General features: G+C 28.7%; 1 protein-coding gene across 2 annotated transcripts in view; it reads left to right on the top strand.

Moving 5' to 3' along the window:
• The window catches only part of LOC107447835 (band 3 anion transport protein), a 102421-nt gene continuing 79841 nt past the window's right edge, over positions 1-22580 (top strand). For both annotated transcript variants that reach the window (XM_071183180.1, XM_043041229.2), the window contains exon 1: positions 1-178. The gene's annotated coding sequence lies outside the window, so the exon portion shown is untranslated. The remainder of the gene's footprint in view (positions 179-22580) is intronic.

Genomic DNA, 22580 nt, shown 5'->3' on the forward strand with positions numbered 1-22580 from the left:
GATTCTCTTTCCGGCAGAATGAAAACATGTAGACTAGAATCTAGAAAGAAACCGCCTGTGGATTGATTAACACCGGTTGTTGTGACCATGTGCTATTGTTGATAATCTGTCACTGGAGTAAATAAGATTCCTGTTATTTATTTCTTGCTCTCAAAGATATCTTATCTTCATAACCAGTGTGAGTAATTCTATCTTTTTTTATCTTTCAACATTGTAGATAATTTAAAGTTGCATTTTCGTTTTCTCTTGTTTCTCTTTTTAAAATTATTTATCATTGACGTTTCCTCTTACATTTACCCTTAACAACATTCATTTTTGTTTGTTTATCAATGAATTGTTTCGTATTTTCCTTTCCTTGATTGTTTATGGGAATTGTATGATTAATGAGTTGTGAAATATATAGCTTTATTTTAGTTATTAAAATTTATTTTCCATTGTACTTTTTATGAATGCATTTCATAATTTAAAAATTGTTATAACTTTCAAAATGAAAAAAAAAGCGTGTAATTTATATTAAATATCTTTACGAGTGGACACTTCTTTTATTAACAAATTTTAATGTTTTCTGCCATGTAAGAAAACTTTTTAAATAGAATCATACCCTTTTTTATTAAATGAAAGCAAAAACAGCAATTTTTTACATTGCTCTTTAATAGTTTATATTCTCACCACAAAGTATATGTTTTTTAACTATAAATTAAACTCCTCTAAAGTTAGATATTTATAGTACCAGTGATCAATTACTTAGTCATTTTTAATTGTTACTAAAACAGATCTTTTTTTCTCTCACATAAGCTATTGAATTTATTGATTTTAGCATAAATATATTACTTACATAATTTGTTTTGCTTTTAAATAATTTATTCTCTCCTGTTCTAATTTGTGTTATATTAAGTATATGTTTTTTAAACAATAAAAGTAAGCACCTCTGAAATTAGATATTTATAAAACCTGTGATTAATGAATATTTAGTCATTTTTAATTGATGCATCTGAAATAAATCTTTTCTTTTACTCTTTAAGCTATTGAATTTGTATGGTTGTTGCATAAATATATTACTTACAGAAGAAAGTTATTCAGTTTGTACATGTATAACTCCTCTAAATTAGATGTTTTTTTTAGATCTTCCGATATGTACCTACTGATTTTTTTTTAAATTTGTTAAGTTACTTAAGCTGAGTTTTTTAATAGTTTACAATTGATGTTACTCATAGTTGTGTTTTGAGAAAATTTAAAACAAATGGCTATTGTTTTTTCTTAACAAGTTGAATGAAATATTATCTTAAACATTTCAAAAAATATTCTGGTAGTTTTAATATCAAGACTGAAAGAACAGATAGAGACATGTATATGTATATATATCTATATATATATTTGGTTTATTTAATAATAAACAACTTTACAATGTGAATATCTTTTATAGTAATCTTCAACATGATACTTAGTATATTTCTACAATTAAATCATTTGTAGAGCAGTTAATTTTTTCTTTTTTTAAAAAAATAAGTATTTTAATTATACTTGAAAAAAATAAAGAATGAGGCTGCTTTAAGTATTCTAAAATAATATGACAGTTTGACAGTTGAAGATATTAAGAAAATCTTTTTTAAAAAAATTCTGCTAATTAAACAAAGAATTGTTTTTTATATTAGATGTTTTTAATACTTACTCTAAAGTATGTTAAGCAAATGTTGTGCTGCTTTTTCTAATTTTTAAATTGAGTGTTAGGTAATATTTAAGGGTACAATGTTTTTTATTAATTTTCCTGCTGTGTGCCAGGGTTCTTACTATTGTGGACCAAGATTTTCTTTCTCTTTTTTTCTTCTTCTTTTACTTGGTTCAAAAGTTTTATCATTATTATTATGAATGATTTGATAAAATACTTCTATATTCAATTTATAATATTTGTATGTTTTCTAGTTTTTAAAATAGTTTGGATTGGAATTAACATGTTTTATTGCTTCTCTTTACAATTGTTGTTATATATCTATCTATATATATATAACTAAATTAAGCTTCTAGTTAAGAAAATTAAAATTATGTAGGTATATTCATGTAGGATAGGGTATGTTTTATTTTTGAGGAAGAAAATCTTTAACTCTTTCTTTCCCATTCGTTAAATGGCAGTAAAATTTATTGTAAAATTAATCTTAATAAAAATTTCATGTAAATTTTAACTTGACAAAAACTTAGTAGACATACTAACTTTATTTAACATATAAACTTTAAAACTTTATTTTAACAATATTTAGGGTGTATTATTTTTTATACTAGTGTTTTTAACACTTAATTTGTATTATGATTTGCTAATAATATATATATATATTCAAATTTTTGTTTGATGGTTATTCAGGATACACAACATTTTATATATCATTTTTCTTATCACCATGGTTTTAATATTTTTTTTTTTACCATATTAAATAACTTTTTTACTACCAATTTTCTTCAAATCCTGTATATTTGGTTAATAAAATCTATATATTTTCTAGTTTGTTTCAATAGCTGATATGAAGTATATTTAATTAGATTAGACATTTAATCAAAATAATATTAAAATGGTGTAGGTTCATTTATAAAGGATGTATTGTATGTTTGGGAGGGAAAAAAAACTTAACTTGTCCCATAATATAGTAAAGTAGAATTCATTGTATAAATTTAATCTTAATAAAAATTACGAATTAGCTATAATTATGAAAAAAATATCACTAAGCGTACCAAGTCAGCAGATTTTTATTATGCATTTTTAAGTTTAAAATTGTTGATGAAGGTATAATTTTCTTTTTTTTTTCCTTCCTTTTCGGAGCAAGGAAAAATTTTAAGTATAAAAATGCAGGTTTTACATATTGTTTCATATTTAAACACGCACCAATAATAAAATTTTATATGAAAGTGTCAAGCCATTTCATAGTATGTACTTTTTTCCTTCTATATTGATTATGGATTTCGAAGCATTCCATAATTGTATAAAATAATATATGTTACTTAAATATTGAATAATGAAGTCATAAAAAATTAAAGATGAAGTGAAAAGGCTTTTGTATTTTTTAAATAAAGAAAATATTATTTAGGCTGTGGTACAGCTGGAGAATTTTTTGGGGGGAAGTTTTAAAGTTGATAAGTAATTATAATTTCCATAAATTTTCAATAGAATCACTATTCAGTGCACAAAAAGAAAAAAAAAATCGAACGCCTTATAACATTTTGATGTAGTGATTGAATTTTTACGCATTTAACCTTGAATATCCTTGAGTTTATAGTTTCGAAAGTAGACATATGAACGTATCTTCCTTGGATAAACCTATTTTTCGGTAGATTCGAATTTTTGTAATTTATTTCAGGTTTATTTTTTTTTATTGAAGCAATTAAAATAAATTTGCACACAATTGTGAAACATGTAGGTACAATGATAATTTGATTTTAATTTATTAAGATTATTTATTATTTTTTGAGTTTTTATTGAATGAATTTGAATTTTTTATTGGGCGAAATTTATTTAGGTACATAAATTTTTTTAACATCATTTTTAGCTTTGCAATTTTGAGTGTCGGCAGAATCGGTCCGAATTGTTTCCAATAAAAGATAGACATTTAAAAATAAAAATTTTTTAATTTAGAAATTGTTAATTTTGTCTTTTAAAATTACAAAGAAAAGGAAAAATTTGTCGAAAGAAAGGTATGTTCATTGAAACACTTTTGTTTCCGATTTCGTAATTTAAATTATCCTCTCCACAAATCAAATAAAAGGACGCTACACTGCGGGAGAAACTATTTTCGCGAATTCTATTTCATAATTCCATTTCTAAAATTAAAAGTTTAAGGATAAGTGAATTCAGATATACTTAGAGTAAGCCATGAGATTTTAAATGTTGAAGAAAAAAAGTTTTAAATTATCAAAATGCGAGAAAACTAGTGGAGAACTTTCTCACAATGTAGTCCTTAGTGATTTCTCATTAATTGTTCGCATTGAAGTCTTTTTTTTTTTTTTTTAGTATGAAACTTCATAGCTAACTTTTGGTATGGCTGTGAAGTCACCTTTTCTAATCTTAAGTTTTTAATTACTTATGGAAGTGAAAGATAATTGCCATGAAGAGTTTTTCCTGTGGTATAGCGTCCTCTTAAGAAAGGAAAATAAAATATAGTATGAAAATTAAATGACCAGCGAAATGAAAAAAGAAATGACATACATTTGAAAAGAAAATCTACAGATTTTTATTGATTTCTTTTCTTTTAACATTGCTCTTCAGTGCGCGAAAATCGAATAATTAAATCAAAAAATATCAACACAGCTCCTTTATTTGTTTTGCGCTCTGTATAGCAGTAGTTTTAAATTACTGAATATTTTGTTTTTGGTGCCGGGCTGGCTCAGGCAATAAAGCGGTCTCCTCTTAATGAGGTGATCCAGGTTCGAATCCCAACGGTGGCTGGTTAATACAAACTATGCTCCCGGCTGTCACCGACCATAGTGCTGGCGTAAAATATTGGTTGGGTTAGAATCCCCTTGCTGTCGGACTAACTGTGAGGTAGTCTCGTGGTTTCCTCACCTTGTAACGCAAAGGCGGATCTATACCATCAAATAATTCTCCTTCAATTAAAAATAATCGTTTGTCCCAATGCACGATCCATGAGTTAATTTGTCTTCTGGGTTGGGTTCAAAATTACAAGGCTACGGAGTTGAACATTGATAGTCCAGAGTCGTTTTTAAAAAGTGCTTTAAGGTGTTTATTTCCGATTTTCGTTTTTTAAAAAGCCCTTAAAGGTGTTTTTTTCATTGGGTGTTTTTGAAAAGTGCTTAATTTTCCCTTTTTTAAAATTAGATTTTTCCTATACCATGCTGATTTTCGCTACGAATTATGCAAAAAGACACAGTTCACATTGTTCTATTCAACGTTTTCTCAATTAATTCAACCCCAATCTATTTCGGCGTATTGTCAGTCCGTAGTGTATGAAAACACCATTCGTTTTACATGATTCAAAATTTCATGATTNCAAAATTTTTTTTTTTTTTTTTTTTTTTTTTTTTTTTTTTTTTTTTTTTTGACATGATAAAACTGTCAATTGTCTAAAACTTTCCAACCCTGCCTAATTATGATATCTTTTAAACTGCTTAAAAATATTTTTGAGTGCTTAAAAGGTGCTTATTTTTTGTTGAATAATTTGGCTACGCACCCTGTAGTCGCAAACTTAGAATTAGATCGGCTGTTCAATGCCGATTAATTAGATATAAAATGCCTGTATAAAATGAAACATGCATGAATAAAAATGTATAAATATAAAAATATTTCATGGACTGATACTATAACACACCTACACACACCCCTGCACAACTTTAACTGTGTTGCGGGCCATATTACAACTAAATTTGCCCCAAACCGAAAAAAATTCAAGAAAATAATAGTGTTGGGATTAATAGTATCAGTATAATAATATACCAGAAAAAACAACAATTGAATTATATAATCACTCAGGAATTTAATAAGTAGCGCTTCATTCTAATTTTTTTTTTTTTTAAAGTATACTAAATAATTAAATAGTAAGATTTATATGCAGTCTACTCGAGCCACAACCTAAATGTTTGTTGTGCGGGTTTGTTCTAAAATGATCGATAAAATGAGCGAAACCAAGAATCATAATTTCAGGAGATAAGATAGAGGAAAAGAAATCATACTTTTATTTTTATAGTATTTATTTTACATTATTGCTTCTTTAGTGCGTTTCGTATAACCTTGAAATAGTTGCTTAGAAATCAAACGTTCGTTGCGATCGATCTGTTACTGATATAATTTTTAATAATGTATGATTAGTGGTGCATGTTTTAACTCCTGACCCTTCCCTTGGCTGTGCTGCTGTATTTAAAAGAAGTTAATTAGTTATTTCTCGAAAAACTTTTAAAAAAAAAGTTAGATCTGAATATTTATTGAACTAACAAACTTGAGTTTCCTGGTAGGAAAGAAGTCGTTGGTTCGATCCCCTCCGACCGAAGACTCCCCGTGTAGTAAATGGTGACTGATACACGTTAAATTTGTCGAGTCCTCCATGTTTCCATAACAAATCATACCTCTGAGGGTACTGATCCTAGAGTTTTCTTGTCTTCTGGATTGGTTCAAAATTACAAGGCTACAGAGTAAGTAGTCGTAAACCCAGATTTGGGTCGGCTGTTCAACGACGGTTATAAAGTAAAAAATAAGAACTTGAGTTTGTATGAATTTAAATGAAGTAGATAAATATTTTTTTTCTGATTTCAGTTTTAAGAGTTAGAATTTCTTTTTCAAAATAATGAACATTTTTAATAAAAAAATTTCAAAGTGGGCAATTACGCTTCGTTAATGAAAAGATACTGAAATATATGCTTGAGTAAGTCTCTTAAAAATGTTTTTAAAAATTCTGACATGAATCAAATACTCAAATCTGGTACATATACGAAACAAAATGTATACATTTTTTTACGAGTCCGTCATAGTAGTAGTATAAAAAGAAATAAATTCCTACTGAATTTTATGCGAAGAATGAGTAGTTTAAAAGAAAGGAATAAATTGTTCAAAGATATTCAGTACGCTATAAATAAAATAATGTATCACTTTTCTGATATTAAATGGATTGTATCCAGAAGTTATGATTAATGGTAATAAAACCCTCTTTTTAGCATCAGTATAAAATATTTCGATGTTTTCAAAATTCTTATTTTATGATTGATTGCTACTTTTGTATCCTATCTGTGAGAAGATTCATTAAGTTCTTGTATTAAAGCAGTTTTTGATTATTTTGGTTTTTTTAGTTATAATTTATTAGCAAATTTGAGAAAATTATTTTCCCATGTGAATATTTTAAATATGATCGTTTGACTTATTACGGACATTTTAAGCAAAACTTATCTAGCCTATAAAACATTCTTATTGCATTTCTGCATATTTTGTCTGTTAATGTACTGTGGTGATTTCTATGGAGTGAAATAAATAAATAATAATATTTACTCGTGTAAAAATAATTGCTCATGGAAATACACTTTTATTTTTTAATTTAAAATTTTTATTATAAAGAAAAACTGGAAGAGTTCTCTGGGAGAGAGGATTTTGTAACGAATACGCAGGCAAACAGTTCTTAAAAACATTCTAATTTGCTAAATGTTGCAGGCATAAAACTGTGTTTTAGAAATATTAACTCAAATTCATAATTTAATTCTTTAGACTTTTATTTCTGTGTACGCCTTTGAAATTAGGAATCGTTAATGTCTAAATTTTTTTAATATTTATAAATTTTTTGTTTGAAAAAAAAAGACTTATATTGTTAACCCTTTGACGCAGAATTTTTATTTAACATATTTTTTTATTAATTTAGGTCAAAATAAGTGAAAAAATTTATTTTTAGCATTTTAAAAAGGTTATGAACTACACAGCTTAAATAACCGTTGTCATTTTTTGCGTTAAACGAAAGTAAAATCTTCCAAGCAATAATTTTTAAAATTAACTAATTAGCAGTTATTTAGATCTAAGAGAAGCAGTGAGTCATTATTTTAATTTCTTCAGTTTATGAAATCAATTATGGATAAGTTTTTAAATATGAAAAACACATAAAATGAGCAAAAATGTAAAAACATTTTCAAGGACTTTACATAAGCATGATAATAACTAGTTTCTGACTAAGAACTCTTTTTTTTTATTATTATTATATTAGCCACCATAATAATAACTTATGCACAATTTTAAATGTGTTAAATATAGAGTCGTTTATTCCTTTTTTTAAAATTAATATTTATTTATTTAATTATGTAAAAAATTAGTTTTAATTTGAAATTATAATTAGTTTAACTTTTATTTAAATAAGTGTTATTAATGAAAGCGAGTTAAAAAAAACATTAACAAGAGTAATATTATTAATCATACTAAATTTATAAAGATATGCAAAGAATTCAGCAAACTAAGAAAATCTTAAAAATTCATATTACGAATTAAGTAAGTGAACGGCCCCTATTAAATTTTTATTATTTTTTTATTATTAAATTTTTATTATACGTAACTTGGTTCAGTATTTTTTTAATGAAACGTTTGAAATTTTTCTTAATTATTTTGAAGTGTAAACATAATACATATTGGAGCTAAACATTTTTGTCAAAAGTAAATTATTATATGGTCCTTACATCCAAAATATTATGCAAATCTTAGATTATTGAATTTTTTTCAATCATTTTTAAATGAAATTATTAAAAGATGAATTATATTTTTTTGGAATAACAAATCGTAATAACATAAGATTTTTTACTACATTCGCAAAATGTTAAAATAGTGAAAAAACCCTTAACTTCATTCTTTTTCAAAATCCTGCCTCGAAATTTTATTGAGTTTTTTTCATAAAGTAACTTAAGAGCAATGGAAATTTTAAAAATAATAATACAATAATAAAAGTAATAAGAAAAAAGGTCATATAAGTAGAATAAAAGTTTAAAAACGTATGTAATTAGCGGACCTCCCTCAGGGAAAAAGTCCTACGATTTAAAAAATCAATTACTTATCTTTAGTAAAATTAAATGGATAAAAAGGCGATGGAAATTTTGAAGTGATGAAGCTCAGTATTTGTTGACTGCTCTGAACCCAAATGAAAATACGTAATTACGAATTAGTCAAGTTCAAGGAGTATGGTACTCATCTATAAATAGAACAGCACGAGAAAGTCATTGGCTTGCTGGTGGATGATGGCGCTACACCAGCTCTGAAATTGACCGAAACAAATTATTTTGCTACTCAGGAAAAAATTTAGCTATGTGTAGTTGGTCCTCATGATCAGCAAAAATTTGAGATTTATCGATTCGATTTCAGGAAGGCAGAAAATTAATCCTGAAATCCCGAATCTCTTGCAAAATGCAGCAGAGTTGCACATGAGAGTGCAAGAACCATCAAATCCAGCATAGTGCAGCTTTTGCAGACCCACAACATATGAAATGAAATGATTTGTGCTTTCATACACTACGGACCTACGGTACGCCGAAATGGGTTGTGAAAAAGTTGAACGAATTGTGACAAAGTTGAATAATACAATGGGAAAACCTTTGCTTAATTCGTAGAGAAAATTGATACGTTGAAGAAAAAAAATCTTATTATTTTGGAAAAGGGAAAATTATGCGCTTTTTTAAAGCAGCTGTAAGGGCTTTTAAAAACGAAAATCGAAGATAAGTACCTTTAAGCACTTTTTAAAAACGCTACGAACACTGTAATGCATTAATCTATATTATATAAAACGCTAATACGTACGTATGTATGTATCAATAAAACCGATGATATTTCTTTTCTCGCTCTGGCAACAGTTTTCATTTTTAATTGATTGGATTCGGCGCGCAAGAGCACGTAGTGAGCAACCAGATAACAATAACCAGAGTGAGCATTATCAGGTTGTTCAATTCAGATTCATGCACTAAAAACATGACAATATTTAATTTAAACTCAATTAGGAATTAATTAATTAATTGAAGTGAGAATGCTTTAAAAGGCCGCTGTTGAATTGATATTTTTCTACTGGGAGCTACCTAAACGTCTAAAAAACGTTTAAGTGTTTGTATTGAATGCATTGAATTTTTTTATATTTCGCGTTTATTTATGCATTGAATTTTCACGCTTTAAAATGCAGAATATTAGTGAAGCAATATTTGATAATTTATTTTGCTAATATGTTTCTTATTTAGCTAATGTTTTGATTTTTTCACCATGTACAATCTAAATAGCTAATATACTTTTTTAAAAGCCAATAAGAACATTGGTAGAATTCTTCTACATAAGTACAATACTATGTCTTTGATGATAAAATACTATGTCTTTGATGATAATATATTATGTCTTTGTGCTAGAACATTGTGTTCATTGGCGAGCGAGCGCAGCGAGCCATGGTTCACGGCGTGAACCACATAGGATTGCGTAGCAATTCTCGGGGGTTGGCGAGCGTTAGCGAGCAGGGGGCGGAGCCTCCTAGTATCAATTATAAGACAACTCCTGCATGTGGCTATCACTGACCGATAGTCAATTAATACTCGGTGAATCTTAATAAACTTTATTTGTGTCTAGGTTAGACGGAGTGATTGGCGCCTTAATCTTTTTTTGACCTTAAACTATCACTTTCACACTTCATAAAGAGCAGGTTTGGTTTGTGTTTATGCAAACTTTACCATTTTTATATATTCCCTGGATATTTTTATCTAACACGGATCTTCATCGATGATGGCAGATTTGTTACAACTTTGCCATTTGGACAAATATTTATTATTATAATTTTTTTTTATTTTGTCTGCTGTAAAGAATTTAATAGTTGTAAAGAATTTAAGCAACAGAAACTAATAAAATTCAATTCTTGAATTTACATATTCATAAAATAACATCTTTGTATGATTTTGCTATAACGATGATAAGCTTTGTTTTATTCACCAAAAGACTAATCGTCCCAATTCTTCAACTGAAAATTGAACTGATTACATCGCTATCTCTATTAAATAATTAAAGTAAAACATTTATTATTAAACGTCTTCAGCTACCAACTAGTCTGCCAAATACCTGTCTTCTAAAGATGTACGCATTCATTCATTTCATTTATGTCCTTTTATTTAGAAACTTCGAACAAAATACCATCCTTAGCACCCTCTACTTATAAGTTTTTGTCTCACTTGTCTTCAAATGTAGCTGATCAATTACAATTTGCAAGAATATCTGAATTTTTATGTATTTTCTTCGTATAAAATGGCAAATTCCATAAATGTTTGAATTTTACTGCTTAAGAAAGACCATTAAACAAAGTAATATTCCACATTTTTTAGATAATAAAGACATTCTCAATGTATCCCGCAAATCACTAATGTTTTTTTTTTATGGCAGTTATTGGCTTATGTAATATGGAACAAGTTCGACTACAGTGCGCCATTTTCTTTCTCATGAGACGCAGATGGTCTCTTCAAACCTCTTGTTATTTTTTTAAGACAATTTCTTTTATTACCTCTGTGCACCAGACTATAAGATTGAAGCATGGAATTGTCCAAAGCGTATGACCATTATTTTATGGGTGTTTTACAGCCAAAAAATACAATGCAAGAGTTTGTTCTGATGCCTGTCATTTGTCTTGTTGATGGTGTGTCATTTGATGGGAAGAGGCGATGGTTCGCAGACACAATAGTTGAGGGTTGCTAGTTACCTAATGATTTGGATTTTATACGACCTAGTGTGATTTCAAGGTCATAATGACAAAAGGGATTTGATTTATTATGCAATGAATGAGTATCAAAATTTTTTTTCGTGGGATTCTGCCGGAAGTTTGTTACACTTAAATTTGAAATAATGTTTGACAGGCTGAATTTGTAATAGAATACTTAATAAATAATTGTGCCGTCTTTTGTTTATAAATTTCCCCATCACCGTTTTTTTTTTTAAGACTTTATTCGAAGTTTTGTTTGTTTAATTTTATCGAAAACCAAAAGAGTTCCGTGTGCACCCACTAAGTATAACACGAGGTTTAGAAATGAAATTTTGAAAGCATAATAATAAAGAATGGATAAAGTTTTTATGAAATTCTGTTTCACATCCATAACTAATTTAAAATTAACAAAGCAAACATAGAGTAAGTCACGAAGTTACAATCGCTGAAAAGGAAATTTAAAATATCAAAATGCAAACAAATTATTGGAAGAGAACTTCCCCCAATTGCGTAAATCTAAGTAATCTTCTCATATACAACAAAGGATAGGGTGATCTTTGTGCTATGTTAGACTAAAGCAAAAAACAACGTGTATATACATAATGAAAATACATAAATTGATATACTACAGTTACAATTATATAAACAAGAACCTTCCTCAGTGTCAAAACGTCAAATGAAGGTAGAGAAGAAGAGACAAACACGTGTTAGCACGCCCATTTACGTACTTTCATTTGTGCTCTATTGACGTTTTTTTAGTTTGTTTTCATTTTGATGTTTTGAAAATTTATTTTCAGTATTTGAAACCTCGTGACTTACTCTGGGTTTGCCTGAAACCACTTTATCTGCACTTTAAATTTTTAATTACTTAAGGAGATGAAAGAAATTGCGATGAAAAGTTTCTTCTGCTCTATAAGCGTCCTCTAAAGAAAGGGAAATGACATGTCATAATGTAAAAATTAAATGGCCTGCAACATGAAAAAAATACAATAGAAAAGAAAATTGACAGATTTTTATTTTTATAGATTTCTTTTCTTTACGATTTGATATGTAAAAAATCTTTGCTACACTAAAGAGTCAAAGGAATTTGTAATAAACAAAAGTTAAATTATATATATATATATATATATATATATACCTCACATGTGTATAATTCGGGGCTTGAAGAAACTCAGAAATTTTACCCGTCCCCGAGGATGGCTTGTCCAACAATGTACCCGTCCTCATTTGAATCTAACCCGTCCCTTCTAAATAAATAAAAATATTTTTTCTTCTTCTTATTTATTACAAACATTTATATAAATAACACAATGAATTAGTAGCTACTAGGATTACATTATACAGTAATAAAAGAAATACTAGGTAACTAATAGTAAAACCTAGTATTTCTTTTATGAAATAATTTAAATGACAAAGGTCAAGTTATCTGTAATGTCAATTTATTCGAGGGTACTGAGTTTTTTAAATGAATCAAATATGACGTTTGCCAGTACCACAATAAAGCCTATGATTTACAGAGGTTTCTGCACAGAAATCTGAAAGAAGTTTACCATTTAGGTGGATGTTCTTGAATTGCGTTTAACGCTTACGTAATGTGTTTTTTTGTAAGTTCATTGCTGAAAAGTCCCTTTCAACTGCTGCAGTACTCCCAGACGGAAAAAACATCAATCCACCATGCGCAGTATGTTGCTGTACGGGATTTCTAGATTAGAGGGTCATTTTAGAAGTGAGGCGCTAGACTCTTGTAAGATAACAAAAATTGAAAGTGTATCACGAACATTAACGGGAAAATGGCCATTCGCGCGAACGTCTGATTCGAGAAATTCGTTGTCCGCGGGAAATTTTTGACCGGCGAGGACGGATGGACGGGCTGTTTTTCGAGCCCTGGTATAATTAGCTTGTGTTGTTCAAGGATAGCGGTGCAAAATTCTTTTCGGCAATGGAACCCTTATTGATTAACCTTCTTTCGGTAGAACCCCAACTTACTTGATAAAGTAAATAAAGACAATTGCGAATGTATTGAAATAAAAAACATTAAAATTCGAAGTTACGAAGCTGTATCCAGTCTAGTTATAAATTTGTTTTAGATGTTTTGTACGCTTATAGCTGAAAATGAATTTTTAAAAAAAGCAAAAACAAGGTTTTCTTTGAAAAGTTAAAACGAACTGCTGTGAATATTGAAGATCGTTATTTGGGAATCATATTTCTTTATTAACGAATTTAGTAATTTTACTTTCATTTGAAAAGCGTGAGGGAAAGTAATAATGGAAATTTTATAAATGCATGATCTTTTCATTTATACAATCTATTGTTATTAGAAAAAAAAATAATTTTTAAAAAACGATTATCCATTTCTTTTTCAATGGCATTTTTCTTTAAATAATTTCATAAGGGTAATCGAAATATGAAATAAATAACGGATTATTGATTGTATCTAACTATAATTAAAGATTCCAAAGATTACTGGTTAAAACTAATGTCCTAACTCTCGGAATCCCTTTATAAATCTTCCACGGTACCCTAGGGTTTCGCGGATCATGCTTGGACACTGCTGAAGACTTTTTTTGATTAAAATTTAAAAATAAAAAAGTTTAAATTATTAACAAATTATTTAATGCGAGCTATAAAAAATTCGAAAAATTCATTTCTGAAAGCATAATCTTACGATTTGCGATTTTAGGACCGTCTGTCGTTTCTAAAAATAGTCTGTCTTTCCTAAAAAGAAACCGTAATAGGTTAAGCGCTGAATATTTTGTTATTACAAAATTTGAATACTTTCTTTAGCAACAGATTTTATAAAAATGCGGTTTTAAATAAACATTTTAATGCTATAAATTAGAACCAAGTGTTGTATAGTGAAACTTATTGATAGAATTCAACTTTAAATATGTCGTAAAAGAAATATTTACTTACACTTTTTCTTTTAGCTTTTTCTTCCCCCTTTTCTTTAAACGGGTTTCTTACTGGATTCGCTTGGTCGAACAACCGTAAAATATGATAAAAATAATATCTATGAGACATTTTTGAAAAACTTTTTAAAATTCAGTGTGCAGTCTTATTAAGAAAAAACAATTTTTGATGTAGTTTACCTAAATAATTCTAATTAAAATCTGTCATTGTCTCATTATTGCCTACTTATTTAATTTAAATATGCGTTTTTTTATTATGGCACACAAAGCGTTTTTTCATTGATTTTTTATTTTGATATCTTCCGATTCCATAAGTTGAGAAAAACAGGGTTTCCACGGTCCTTAAAAACTGCTTAATTTTGGTTTTGAAAAATAAGGGCCCTTAAAAAAACTTTTTTTTGAATCAAGGTTTTTTAAAAGTTCTTAATTTCCAGTATCACTAGTTAATTGGAAAAATTTTTTAAGCTTGCGAGAATATTTGAAACTAAAAGTCTCTCTTTCACCTAGAAAGAGACCCTGCAACCAGGGTAGAGCATATTGAGAGACTAGAAAGGGTATCTGAGTGGGCTACAGAAGGCATGCCCTTGCTGTGGTAGTGTTATTAATATGTTCTTTCTTTTGCCTGTGTGAGAGGGGTGCATTTTGAAAGAAAAGACTAGAGTGTGGGGGGGGGGACTCCATGTTGCAGACTCCTCTAAGGTTGCAGAGATCATTTTTTTTTTTTTTTTCCGGTCAGTTCTGGGGGGCTCAGATTGATCTTCGATGTCATCAGAGTTTAAGAAATTAAATTCTACTAGTAGTGCTTATAAAAACAAGTAACACAAAGTATTTTTGAACTCAACTCAATAAAAGAAACAATTATTTTTTAAAATTTATGTGTGTATTTTTTAAAATTTCTATGTGTTATAACTAAATTTTTTCAAAGCAGTAACATTTTTCTAAGATTCATAATTGTACCGAAATAAAAAGTTGAATAATAAATAAAATAATATCTACACTTGCAATTCAATTTTTTCGAAAAGTAAATAATTTATGCGGTCACTGTGAGATTTATTTATATAAATAATTATCATACTGTTTTTAAAAAATAATGACGTTGTGTCCTTAATTATTTAGACAAAAGACCTTAATTGTTTCAATTAAAGTTCTTAAAACTCCCTAATTTTTGATTTGATAAAAGAGTGGGAACCCTGAAAAAAGAACGGAACAAAAATATTGTGAGAAATTTAGTGTCAAAATATTTCAGTCGTTAAAAGTAGTAATTCGATACAAACTTATTCAGAATCTTTTACTCTTCTAGAATGGTTTTTTAAATTAGAAAAATATGATTTTGACGTTAAAATTTGAAATATAAGAATATTTTTTAACAGAAAATTGAATTTAAGCGGAAATAAAAAAAGAATCAGTGACAGAAATCTAAAAATAAAAGAGTGAGAGAGAATTATTATGTTACATTAGAATTGATTGTAATTGTTATTGAAATATGAGCCAATGCAAACTTGGAAGGAGAAAATAATTTTATTAATAAATAAAATCATAAGGAGTTTTTTTTTTGTTTTTTTTTTTATCGATTCAGTGGTTAATCGGAAAAATTAGACAAAAATAACAAAAGCTGCGGAAACGTTCAATTTTCTCTGCCAGGTGCTTGTTGTAAGATCGAATTTTCGTGCAAAAATTTGTTGTTTCGTTCTTCGTTCACTCAACTGATGGTCAGAACGAGGTCAAAATATCGATTTTCGAACTCTGCATACCTATCACAAGCAGTTCTGGCGCTCCTTCAATACACAGCGCAAATATCACCAGCAGCTTTACGTTCTCGATTTATACCTCTATTAAAAACAACGAAAGTGTGAAAATGGCTCATTTTTCGCAACTTGTTATTCCATTTTAATGTTCTGAAAGTTATTTTAAATTAAATCGAACCGAAGACAAAGCAGATTCTTGTAGAGCAAAACGCTCTTTTTTCTAATTATCAAAAACATTCAATAACATGCAAAATATTTAAAAATTTAAATAAATAAATAGAAAGACGTAGACGGCAACGTAGTTGCTAACTTTCAAAATTAAACCCTTTCCACGTGTAAATTTTCTTGTTTTTAGCTCACGCGTGTCAGATTGAATCTCAATGATTTTAAAACGAAATATCTTCACAAAAACAACATACTTAACCAAGCTTTTAATGCTTGTTCCAATTGCGCAGCTTATAATTCCAACTCAAGGTCGCTGTTTAAATTTTAAGTTTTGAGGAATTGCTCTTTTTCTGGAACCGAAACGTTCCATGTCACTTATCTCCGAAACTAGATCTAAGAATAAATGAAAGGCTTAATCCCACACACAAATACTGTCTTAATAGCATCAACTTATATTTCGAAATAATTCATTCGCACTTGTTAATTAGATAAATCTGTGTTTTTGCAATACAGTCGTTTAAGATGCGCTATTTATTTTACTTGATTATCTTTGTTCTTTAGCAAGCAGGTGTTGCGAATCGACCTACAATTTTACCTTGACCTGTATCACCTGTACTATGTTGGTGTGATTTTATTCATTTTCTGAAATAATAGGAAATTTAGAAAATTTATTTTGGATGTGGCTTGTGGCGCACCTGTACAATTATTTTATTTCCACCTGCTTTGTATTTATTGTTGGTATCCACAACTATGATATTTATTCGTTAATGCCCAAGTTCTAATTTTTTTTCCAGTTTTATTTTGTTTACTAATAATCTTAATTGCGAGAAAGCAACCGGACAATTTCCTCAAAGAAATCTCGCCTTGTTTTATATCAAAATTTAAAAGATGCCTAAAATTTGGTGATGTGATTTAAAATACCACAATTACAAAATTTTAAATTAAACGAAATTCCAATGAGTAAAGTATTCATACTGATTTATATAAGTTTAGTATTTAGTTGCTTAGTAGATTTGGGTTATATAAAGTTAAATATTGGTAACGATGTTCTTTAAAAAATTCTCGCTCTATGTATCGTGTTGCATATTTGACGATAAATTTCGTTTCAGCGATAATTATTGATATCGATAAGATCGCGTATAGTGTCGATAACGATAATTATCAAATATGGAGCCGCGTTGGCTCAGGGGATAGAGCGTTCGCCTCCCATTAAGGTAATCCAGGTTCGAATACCTGCGGTAGCTAGCAGATATGAATTCTGGTCCCTGGTTGCACTGACCATGACCACAATGCTGACGTGAATTCTCCTCAGTGGTAGACGGATCATGGGTTAGAATACATTTGCCGTCGAGCTAACCGTGGGAGGTTTTCTTCTCCATGTAACGTAAATACACGTTAGTTTCATCCAAAAGTCTCCCACGAAGGCTAGTTATGCCCCAATGTTTGATCTAGAAGTTTCCTTATCAAAATTAAAAGGGTTTGGTACAAAATGAGAAGGCCGCGTAGTTGAATATCGATAGTTGTAAACTTAGAATTAGGTCAGCTGCTCAACGCTGGTTATAAAATCAAATATATATCAGATAAATAAATATTAAATACATATTCAATATGCGTTTTTTTTAAAACTGTAAGTTCATTGTTAAATTTGTTTAGAAAACATAGTTCGCGTAAAATATTTTAATTAAACCAAATATTTCCATGTTATTTAACACTTGTTTTAATAGTGTGCAATTAGTTTTTTGCTTAGGATATAAGAAACATTTTAAATATTTATTGTCCCTATAAAATAATAAATGCTATTGCCCTGTTTAAAAAATTATGAATTTTCTTAAACATGATTACGTTTTCATGCGATAACAGTTTATAGAATATTTTCCTTTAATCAAATATTCTCCTGTTATTTATCACCTTTACGATGCAATTATTATTATATTTTTTTATGAAATGTAACAAAACATTTTACGTACTTGCTATATCTATAAATTACTAACTACCTATCTACGCAACTTCCCAGTTTTAAAAATATATAAATTTTCTTAAGCGTGCTTAAGTTTAAATGATAATTCTTTGAACGTTCATTATAACGAAGTGATGTAAAGCTAAACCTGACGGAAATAGAATACAAGATCTTGGATGCTTGAATGTTATTAGGAACTGTGCATAAGGTAGGATTTAATTTGCATAAGGTAGAAACTAAGGAAATTTTGTCACTGGCAAATGCTTAAATATGTAAAACGGAACAGTTTACCTTTCCTCTACATAGGTTAATGTTTCGGACTGTTCACTGAAAATTTATTTTATGATGACGCTAATTAAATTTTAGTGTTCATGGATCAACGGATTATTATTGATTTCGATCCTAGCCCACAGTACTGAAAAAACTTATACAAAATCTAATTCAACTCTTTTTACATCAATTGCTTTCATACATAATGAAGTAATAATTTTATTATGACCATAAAAAATAAATTGTTCAAGAATAATCGAATATTCAGAAAGATTGGCCGACTGCCGAATATTTGATGTCTTCTTAGCAGTTAAATATAGTGATTTTATTTTGTTTTTTATCCTTGTTCTTTTTCTCTAGTTAACTTTTAAAATAAATATTAATTCTAGAATTCAGATTCTCATATTTTTCAACTTTTTTGTTGCACTATATTTTTAATATTAAAACAGATATCATCTTAAATTTCTGTCTAAAAGATTAAATTAATTTTAATGCAATCCTGAAAAGTTGATTAATAGTTTCTTAAACATGATTAAAATATATTTCTTTAATTAAATTACAACTTGGAGTAAGCACTATGAAAAATTCAGTCTAGATACTTGATACTATCAGATACTGATGATGATTCAGTCTAGATATCTACTCTAGATACTTGAAATAGTTTAATTTAATAAAGCTGGTAATTTTTCATAGTGAAGTCAACCGATTTACTTATAATTTAAACTACTACACTATGTAACTGGAATAGCATGGTCGGTGTGGACGTTGGGCTCGTGTTCGGAAGTTCTAAACCGCCGAAGAACCACCGTGTATTAAATGGTGACTGGTTCATGTTAAATCTGTCGGGGTCACTAAGTCCTCGGAGTTCCCATAACAAATCAGTACCTCGGGTACTGAATCGTAAATTGATCTGTCTCTGATTCAGGTCAAAATTATCATTTGTGGATGAATGAATGGTGTATGATTGGATCCTTCCTGTAAAACTGGCTGTGATGTGTGTCTGGCAAAAGTCGTATTCTTTCCCATAGATAGCGCCACTGAACAATTAGAAGCGTCTTAAAATAGCTTGGATTCCAATAGCAGGTTTGCTGGTAATGGCAGGGAGCATTTGTAACAACAACAACACTCCTACAATCTGCCTCGAAGTCCTAAAAATGCAAAATAGATTTTAAAATTCAAGCTCTTGTCTTGACAATTTGATTAATGAAAATCTCGATCATTGCATCTAAATTTAGCATTACACAGGTTTCTTACCAACATATTCTTCACAAGGACATAAATTTTCTGTTACCGCATTAATTAAAGATGAACTAATATGCTTTCAAAACAGGGTTATTGCATTTCAACTCCTATATTGAGTGAATTCAACTAATTATTATTAATTAGGTGAATATTAATATAATTATTCACCTAGTTTTAGATGTGTGACGATAATTTATCGAACATGGAGCGGTGTTCTTGATTTAGTGGATGACAGCTACTTTTTTTAAGAAAACGCGCAATTCTTTTGCTTAATCATATATTTCATTAATATTACAAAACGTATCTAGAAACATTAACATAAGACAAACAAACTAGTTAAATTGAAAAATAACTCTATATATTGTGAAATATCGATCGATGAATCACGAAATTAAAACTCAGTTGTTGGACTTTTTACTGAATGTTTTGGTGTAAGCTGACGTTCATAAAATGATAACATATATCTGACGATATAGCTCTATGTTTAAGTACCTTTATAATAAATGTAAGCAATTATTCAGTAGTCATTCATGTCAACAGTTAAGTGAAATCATCTAGTGTTTGACTAAATGTTGTTGAATTTGAATGAAGAAAATTGTTCTTCGTGTGAACTCAAAAAACTAAGGCGTGACTATATTGTCTCAGCATGAGTCAGGTTCCTCTCTCTCTTTTTTTTTTAATGTTTAACAATCGAAGTATTTCGGGCGTGTTTAAATAGTCAATAATGACGTCACAAAGTTTTTTTCTTTCTTTTGTTCTTAAAGTTGCATAAATTTCAGAGCGCGCTTTAGGTGGTAGGGAACGATATAGATTACAGAGATGTCAACTGCTCTGGACACGCCAAAATAATAAAAAACACGGTAAATAACTACAAAGTAAATTTTGTAAATATTTGACTATTTTTGCTTGCTTTTGAAAAGGTATAGCATGTTAAAGTGGTGAATTATATGAGTCTATGAATTATTTAGAAATAGTGGTGGATGAAAATCTACTAAATTGAATTTATTAAACCATGAATCACAATTGATAAACTACCACTTTAAAATATATATTTGCTGTCTGGAGCAGGTTGGCTTCGCTGAGATTATATAGACGCTTTTGGCCTCGCTATAACGCATGCCAATCTGACTTTTTTTAAAAAAAGTCAGCAAGAAAACAAACGATTTTTTGTTTTTCTGAGCTTTAGTCAAACAAAAGTTTTTGTTTTGAAATTTTTTTGAAAAAAGGCTCTTGCCCTATGTTATTCTAAATTTGAAAATAAAATAATGTATGGAAAAGTAAATTTAGGCCTCACTCCATGGAAATAAAATAAATTAAATGAAAAAAGTTATTTTCTTAACGCATTAAAAAAAAATCTGAATTTTCTTCGAAATACTAAGAAAACAAATGCAGGTCCTCGAGCTAATTAATGTATTCAAATGCATCTCAATCATCATACAAACATAATTTTACATTAAAATTTTTATATGTCTTCAGTAGCACTCAAGAATGTTTAATTAAGTCAGAGCCAGTGAATTCAGGAAAAATCAGAGAGTTTGATAATGCCAAGCATGCTATCTTCGGAACAACATTTCCTCCCAAACCCATTTTTCAACCTAAAAGTTTCGTTTTCACCCATTTGGCTATAGCATAGCCTACCGTGGTATTACGACTTAGAAAACTTTCAACTGGAAAAGGATTAATTACGGATAGAAGGATAAATGGACTTCAAATTATTTATTCTTATTTTTGATTAAGAAATTTATTAGGATAAATAATGTTTTAAATTTTTTTATAAATTAATGATTTTTATTGCTTACTTGCTTAATCCTCTATCACCTAGGCTTGATAAATGAATTGAATTAACCTTGCCACGATTTTAATGTTTAATTACACTTAATTAAACTTGTCACGAGTTGAAATCGCAGGAAGCATTTGGATTATTGTTCCATGTGGAAATTATATAGCAATACTGTAATATCGAACCAGGTTTTTTTTTTTTGGGGGGGGGGCNTGGGGGGGGGGGGGCATTTATTTTGAAAAACTTAAATTATTTTTTCTAAATATTTCTTCATTGATGAAGAGTTCAGTTTTAGCATTCACAATATTTTTTTTTTTTTTTTTTTTTTTTTTTTTTTTTTTTTTTTTTTTTTTTTTTTTTTTTTTTTTTTTTTTCGTAAATTTACTGGTATTTTCGATTTTTTTTTCGGTGGATATCCTATTGTTTTTCTAATTAATTCGTATGTTTTAAAACATTATTCCGATTTGCGAATTTGAGCCATCCATTTTTTCGAAACATTCGATTCGCGATGATTGCATCATAATTTTACGTCGTCTGATGATAGTTTATCCGCAGTTATTTTATCATATTTTCGGTTCCTTTAACATGGTTTTTCTGATTCCGATATTTTTAATGCGATGTTATGACGTTCGAATTAACATATTTTTGCTATCACTTTTTGTCGCGTTCGGCTGACGTTTGATGACAGTTTTGTTAAGGGGCCGGGCCATTTTTTTAATTTAAATGTCATAATGAGGCCGTAAAAGGGCCATAATTTCTTCCTGGATCTTCCCCTGATATCTGTTCTGAAAATTTATTTTATACGATAAATAAACAGATATATTGCGTTTTTTTTTTATTCTTTCTTTTTATTTCGCTTTGTTTTATTTATTACAGATAGACATATAAATAGATAGATAAATAGACAGATAAATTGAATTTTTTTAAAAAAAATTTTTTTCTTTTTATTTCACGTTGTTTATTACAGTTAGGTATTGCAGAAAATAGTTACATAATTTGAGCTTTCTTTTCTGCTTGTTTTTGCCGTCTTATTTTTACTCTCAATTATGTTTATATCTCTAATTTATTTTTTATTTTATAATGGAGTGGAAAATAAATTGCACTTTTTTTTAACACTCTGTTCTATTTTCTGTTCTTGTCTAATTTATTCTTTAATAGATTCCCTACCAGCGAGATTTGAAGTTGATAAAGCTTTTTGTATCATTAATCATTTTACGTTTGTTTGGGTTTAATTCCTATTAATTGTATCATTAATTTTTATATTTTAATGAAAATTTTTTGGAATACTTGTACTTTCGTTTTGGAAAGACGTTAATATCTGCATTAATTTCTATTGATACATTGCTAGAATTT

Source organism: Parasteatoda tepidariorum, chromosome 7 (assembly GCF_043381705.1).
Source record: "Parasteatoda tepidariorum isolate YZ-2023 chromosome 7, CAS_Ptep_4.0, whole genome shotgun sequence".
In the NCBI taxonomy this organism is placed as follows: Eukaryota; Metazoa; Arthropoda; class Arachnida; order Araneae; family Theridiidae; genus Parasteatoda; species Parasteatoda tepidariorum.